Below are 7,869 nucleotides of genomic sequence, written 5' to 3'. Positions count from 1 at the left end.
CCCAGATAAGAAAGAAAGAAAGAGGGAATGGGATGAAATGACAGAAAATGAAGGCATATCCTTAAGAAGGATAACAGTATATAGCATTCCCACAAAAAGTGGTGCATAGACTTCTCAACAATTCCAGTTTCCCTCTTCCACAGCTTATGCAATTTCCCACTGCCAGCCATTTGCTGGAGCTAATACTCACTGTTACCTACTAATCTTCTCTCCAAAGTAAGCAGATTAACAATCTATTTTGTTCCTTATTAGAAAGCTGGTAGATCTGCTCTCTATCCTCTTAATCCACAGTAAGAATCAACCAGACCTGGAGCACTGGCCCACTTCTTCAGAAACATATTTGATCTTAAACAGACTACTGAGGGTACCTTGGCATATTTGTGGAAGATGATCTAAAACTCTAAAAATAGCTGTGAGCATAATTCTCCCACATGCATACAATTTGAATAGATTTGGCAAGATGGTTTTAAGCTCATAAAAGTGTCATAGAGTGTTATGAATTGGCTTTATATGCTTCAGTACACCTGGTGTACAGATTAGCACTTTCTGTTATGACACCCAAGCTCTGTGCCCTCTACTCTGAACAGCAGGAAAATTTATGAGCCAGAAAATCTTTTTTGGATTTGGCCTTAGAGCAGTAAGCAGTGAAATTTAGTTGCTCACAAGCCTGGAGTATGTGGCTCCCAGAAATAAAGGGAGTGTGGGGGAAGTCACATTGAATGAAATTAGTTGTTAGCGTCTTCAGATGGAATTGTAAGTCTGAGAAGGGATCCCACATTGCAAATAACAAAATTTCAGAACACGGCAGTTTCATGCTGAATGCAAAGGCAGATAGACAATCTCAAATATAATGTGGAGAGAATTGAGTTTAAAATGTGATTCTGGGAAGAAAGGATCTTTACATTGCAGATGTAAGGATTAAATCATTTCAATTCTCGCATACATATATATGTGTGCTTCAAAAAGGTTTGAGACCAGACTCTATTAAGTAGTACCCTGGAGCCAAATATAAAGTGATGATCCTGAGGCTTATATGGTAGTCAACTTTGTATTCCTCTATTTGTGGAACACAATATTTTTTCAAGGAATTACACACACACTTTTAATACAGAAAAAAATGGGAGAGGGTAATCTCTTTACCCTCAGGAGTGGCCCAGGGGGAGAGAGGCTACCTGAGGTAGAAGCACAAAAGGGACGCACTGCAGACTCAAGGCAAAGGTGAGACTGTCAGTGCTTGGAGTTTTGAGCACTACAGGAGGAAACACAGTGGGGTGGGACTGGCTCCAGGCACACCTGGGCATACAGGTGAAGGGCAAGTGGGTTGGACTCAAAGCCACTAAGGTACTTGGGTTCTTATTTCTTCTTGTTTGCCTTTTTCTGCTTCTGCTGCATGATCTCTGAGTCCCTCTGCTTAAGGGTAGCAGTAGAAAGCCTGCCACTACACTGCTTCCCTTAACCGAGTTGCTCTGCTTTTCCATGTTCTTCTGGTGGGTGACATTTATTGTGCCAATTGTCATGCCAATTATCATGAGTCATGGCCACAGAAGTGGCTGAGAAACAAAATATGTGTGAGTATCTACTGTGTACCAAGACACTGGTGTAAATTTTACACAGTAACTGCCTTTTAGGAGTTGACATCTGAATGAGAGGAAACAAGACAAAAAGGTGATAATACACTGCAATAGCTGGTATGATAGTGATGAGCGGACAGTTTTGACAACACAGTGAACTGGAGGGAAGACAACTGAAGAGAAGTTAAAGGAAGGCTTTTTGGTAAAGGGATACCTAAACTGAATAGGCGTTACTTAGAAGAAAAATTTTGAGGAGGTCAACTCTGTCAAGAGGAACAGCATCATATTTGGTAGAAAATATAAGTAATTCAGTATGGTAGACTAGAGCATGAAGTACAAAGCGAGTGGTGAGAGATGAGATTGGAGAGATAGGCAGGAGCCAAATCATGCAAGGTCTTGTATGCCAAGCTAAGGCTGCCGGACTTTCTTCTGTAGGCAATAGGCAAGTTGGTAAGTGACCATTTTTTGATGTCACTCTGGCAGCAGCATGGAGAAGAGAAAGGACCAGATGCAATTCCAGAAGCAGAAAGACTAGTCAGGAGGTTGTTGTAGTAGTCTAAGAGAGACATGACTATGGATGGCAGGAAGGGGATGAGTTTGAGTCCGGGATACTTGGAGAAGAGTTTTGTTATCATTCTTGTCTTGTTTTCATCCAAGACTGAGTTTGTTCTCGAGGTCAAAGTGGTTGGCAGTAGAAAGAGGGTAATGGGATGGTGTGATGAAACATTATAAAGCTTATTTCAAATAAGACATTTGTTGAAAATCATATTCTAAAAAATACTCTTCTGCTCAGCTTGCAAGTGTAACCATTTGCTGGAGATTGGTTGCTCAGCTTGCTGAGAGTTAATTTATCTGGTTTAGCATAATTTAGGCAATTGTGCAGTGGTATTATAGCAAGTTAGGGTCAGAATAAGGAAGAAAGGCTCTGCCGTCTGTCTCTTTTTCCTCTCTCCAAAAGTACAAATACCTCTAAGCAATCACACCAAAAAGTAAAAGCTTTCTGTGCCAGAAATATCTTTATTTTGAAAAGGAAGATTCCAAAAGACCATATGGAAAATAATTGATGATGATATTCACTTCGATATGTATAAGAACGGTAAAAATAAATAACTAGACTAAATGTAAAATTATTGGGGAATAATATAGAAAATGAAGTTTAAAATAGTGAAGAAAGTTTTTAAAATTACATTGATATATCAATTTAAAATGAATCTTATATAAAAGGAAAACCATAATAAATAGTTTATCAGATTATGAAATAAGGTTATGATAGAACACAATTATACTGAGTACATTAATGAAACTGAACTTGTAAATCTTAATATTGAATAAATTAATCAGGAAGAATCAGGTTATATATTAGGCTTGAGTAAGAATAAAAGAGATCAGAGGTTTAGGTTACACAAATGTAACTATGCAATTATTCTTACATGAAGATGTGAAAAGAGACTTAAATTAGCACTAGATGTCAATCAAATGTCAAGGAAAAAAAGAATAAAACTAGCAATGTGAAGGAAATAAATGTCTGATCTGTCTCCTGTTGAGTCCTCCTATAAAATCTTTCTTAAATTTGTCTCCTAAACATTTCTAATACCACATTTTAGTCTAATACCATATGTTTTACATCCATGCAACCATCACCTCAATTAAGATAGTGAATCTATCAACCTCAAAAGTTTTCTTGTGCTTCTTTGTAATTTCTCTCCCAACACTCACACTGCTACATGCTCCCCAGAAAACTACTAATCTGTTTTCTGTCTATTAGTCTGCATTTTTGAGTTTTACATATATGGAAAAAAGTACGTATTAAGTACTTTTTCTGGCTTTTTCACTCAATGTATTTATTTTGCAATTCATTCACATTATTATGTTGTATCAATAGTTCATTACTTTTATTACTTGAAGGTATTCCATTGTATGGACATAATCCAATGTGTCCATTTTCCTATTGATGGACACTTAGGTTGTTTTCAGTTTTTAAATATTTATGGTTAAGTCACTGTATATATATGATCTTTCATTTCTCTTGAGTAAATACATTAAGTCTTCACTTAATGTTGTCAACAGTTTTCTTGGAAATTGCCACTTTAAGCAAAATGGAGTATAAAGAAACCAATTTTATCATAGACTAATTGATAGAAACAAGAATTTGATTCCTACAGCCTATTTCTGATCACAAAAAAAGTCCTCAAATTTCTAAATAAAGATGTAAAACACTCCTAATATTAAATGTTTAAGTAAATGTGACTTATGCATACATTTAAGAAAAATGAGACTTCCGGCCAAGATGGAGGTGTAGGTGGAAATACTGTACCTCCTCGCACAACCAAATTTAAGGACAACAAAGATTTTAAAAACAAAAACAGAACCAAAACAGACAGAAAATTGAACTGTATGGAAGTCCGACAACAACAAACCATTCATCCAGACCAGTAAGAGCGGTGAAGTCGGCGGCCAGTGAAGAGGGGTCGTGGGAGGGAAAAGTGGTGGCTGCCAAACTGACCCAGGCATGCAGGCAGAGGTTGGCAGATTCCAGGTGTGGGGTGTCACCAGGCAGACCCAGTGAGGGTGCAAGGTGGCTGGCTGACCACCGACACACGTTCCTGTGCAGATAAATCAGGCAGGTTTAAAAAGGGTCAGTGAGACAGACTGCACAACCCAGGGCCCCAGCAACAGGAAATAAAGCCTAAAAGCACTGATTGGAAAAACTTTCCGGGGTTGAGGTGCTAGGAGAGGCTCCCAGTTTCACAGGAGAGTTCGTTGGAGAGACCCACAGGGTCCTAGAACATACACAAGCCCACCCACCTGGAAACCAGCACCAGAAGGGCCCAATTTGCTTATGGGAAGCAGCAGAGGGGACTGAAATCCAAGAGAGAGCCAAATAAATGTCATTGCTCCCTCTCTGACCCCACCCCCAGCCACAACCCAGTGACTGGGTTAATGCACCCTGGTGAACACCTAAGCCTCAGCCCCTCACACGTAACAGGCATGAACAGACCAAAACATTATGGCTCAAGCAGAAGAACAACTCAAAGCCCCAGAGCCAACACTTCTAAGCAACAAAGAGATAGCCAACCTATCAGATGCACAGTTCAAAATACTGGTGATCAGAATGCTCACAGAACTGGTTAATTTTAGTTACAAATTAGATGAAAAAATGAAGGCTACACTAAATGAAATGAAGGAAAATGCACAGGGAACCAATAGTGATGGAAAGGAAACTGGGACTCAAATCAAGGGAGTGGACCAGAGGAAGGAAGAAACAACCAAACAGAAAAGAAGGAAGAAACAAGAATTCGAAAAAATGAGGGGAGGCTTTGGAACCTCCAGGACATCTTTAAATGTTTCAGCATCTGAATTATAGGGATACCAGAAGGGGAAGAGGAAGAGCAACAAGTGAAAAACTTATTTGAACAAATAAGAAAGAATAACTTCCTCAATCTGGCAAAGGAAATAGACTTCCAGGAAGTCCAGGATGCTCAGAGAGTCCCAAAGAAGGTGGATCCAAGGAGGAAGACACCAAGGCACATCATCAATACATTAGCCAAGATGAAAATGAAGGAGATAATTCTAGAAGCAGTAAGAGATAAGGAGACAATCACCTACAAAGGAGTTCCCATCAGAGTGTAAGTGGATTTCTCAAAAGAGACCTTACAGGCAAGAAGGGACTGAAAAGAAGTATTCCAAGTGGTGAAATCCAAAGACCTACAGCCAAGATTGCTCTATCCAGCAAAGCTTTCATTTAGAATGGAAGGCCAGATCAAGTGCTTCTCAGATAAGGTCAAGTTGAAGGAGTTCATCATCACCAAGCCCTTATTATATGAAATGTTAAAGGGACTTATCTAAGAAAAATTGGATAAAAAATATGAACAGTGAAAGGATAGCAAACTCACAGTTACTAACAACCACACCTAAAGCAAAAGCAAACTAAGAGGACAGCTAGATCAGGAGGGGAACCATAGAAATGGAGATCACATGGTGGGTTAGAAACAGGGGGGTGGGAGGAGGAGAAGGGGGAGAAGGTACAGAGAATAAGTAGCATAGATGGTAGGTAGAAAATAGACAGTGGGGAGGGCAACAATAGTATGGGAAATGTAGAAGCTAAAGAACTTGTGACACATGGACATGAAATAAAGGGTGGGAATAGGGGAAGGGGGTGTGCAGGGGGAGGGGAATGAAGGGGAGAGATGGGACAACTGTAATGGCATAATCAATAAAATATATTTAAAAAAAGAAAAATGAAAAAAAAAACCAAGTAATATATTTATTTTCCAATTCTCTGATTCCAGTACAAAGTGGTGGGTGACTGGAGCTTCTTCCAGCAACTCAGGTAGGACTTACCTCGAACAGGATGCCCTTCCGTCATAGAACACATCACATACACACCCACATTTACTCAGACCGGGACAATTTAGACACACCAATTTACCTAATGTGTGTATCTTTGGGATATGGGAGGAAACAGGAGTACATGTAGAAAACCCATGCAGACATGGGGAGACATGCAAATTAATGCGCAGTAGCCCTGGCAGGGATTGATATTTTTTTTCCTCATCAACCAAATGACATTCAATGAAATGTTATTTGAGGACCTACTGTGCTTAGAAGTAAAATAGCTGGATCATTTATTGAGTGTATGTTGAATATTTTAAGAAACTGACATATTGTTTCCAAAGTAGTTTAACTACTTTACATTTTCAATAGCAGTTTCTGAAGAGTCCAGTTTTTCCACATCCTCATCAACTGTTGGTATGGTTAATATTTTTAATATTAGCCATTCTAATACATATGTGCTAATATCATGTTAATAGTTTTATTTTTTTCATTTCCTAATGACTAATGACATTGAGCATTTATTTGATAAATTTTTGTCTTATATTGATTGCAGAGAGAGGGGAAGGGAAAAGGAAAGAGAGGGAGAAAAACATTGATGTGAGGGAGAAACATCATTCAGCCACCTACTGCATGTGCCCCAACTGGGAAGCCACAACCTACTCAAAGTGCCCTGACTTTAATTGAACCTGTGGCCTTTTGGTTTGCAGGATGATGCCCAACCAACTGACCCACACCCACCAGAATATGCTGAGCATCTTTTCATGTGCTTGTGTGCCATCCATATATTTTTTTGGTTGAAGTGTTTGAAAATTTTGCTCATTTTTATTGGGTTGTTTGTTTTCTTATTATTACTCATGACTCAGACTCTGGAAAGTTATATATATATATATATATATAGTATAGATATAAGCCTTTATCATATATATGATTTGCAAATATTTTCTCTCATTTTGGGGTTTGTCTTTTCATTCCCTTACCAGTGCCTTTCAAGGAAGCAGAGTTTATAATTTTGATGAAGTCCAATTTATCAATTTTTTCTTTTATGGATTCTGCTATTAGTGTCATATTTCAGAAATCTTTGCCTAAGTCAAGGCCACAAATACTTCCTCTTATGTTCTACTTTAAGTTTTAGGTTTACATTGAAATCTATGATCCATTACTGCTTAATTTTTTTAACATGAAGCTTGTTTAAAGCTTTTATTTATTTATTTTTAGAAAGAGGGAAAAGTAGGGAGTAGAAGGAAGACAGGGAGGAAAACACCAATGTGTGGTTGCCTCTTGCACGCCACCTACTGGGGACCTGGTCTGCAGCCCAGTCATGTGCCCTGACTGGGAATGGACCCTATGACCATTTGGTTTGAAGGCCATCACTCAATCCACTGAGCCACACTAGCCAGGGCAGCATTACTGGTTAATTTTTATGTGATGTGAAGTATGGGTCCAAGTTTGTCTTTTTTCTTAAAGATATTTAATTGTGCTAACAACATCTGTTGAAATTGTCTTTTTCCATTGACTTGTTTTTACACCTTTGTCAAAAGCCATTTCTCCAGCTGTAGAGGTTTATTTCTGGACTTTCTCTTCTGTGCCATTCCTCTATTTATTTTGGCTGGTCTAGCTTTGTGGTAATCCTTGAATTTTGGTAGTCCTGGTCTTCAAATATTGTTTTCTTTTTCCAAATTATTTTCACTATTGTAGGTCCTTTGCATTTTCATATGAATTTGAAGATTTGTTTGTTAGTTTCTACAAAAATGCCTGATAAAACTCTGGAGAAAATTGACATCATTACTATATTGCCTTCCAACTCATGAAGATGATATACCTCTCCATTTATTTATGTTTTTTTTAATTTCTCACAGCAATTCTTTTTAGTTTTCAGTGTACAGTTCTTTTAAATCTGTCAGATTTTCTGTTCTTCAACTTTGCCAAACACATATGTTGCAACTTTTTTTTGTTCTATTGTATA

This window comes from Sturnira hondurensis, unplaced genomic scaffold (assembly GCF_014824575.4).
Source record: "Sturnira hondurensis isolate 20B ecotype Veracruz unplaced genomic scaffold, ASM1482457v3 Scaffold0025478, whole genome shotgun sequence".
Classification (NCBI taxonomy): Eukaryota; Metazoa; Chordata; class Mammalia; order Chiroptera; family Phyllostomidae; genus Sturnira; species Sturnira hondurensis.
This window is presented reverse-complemented; position numbering follows the sequence as displayed.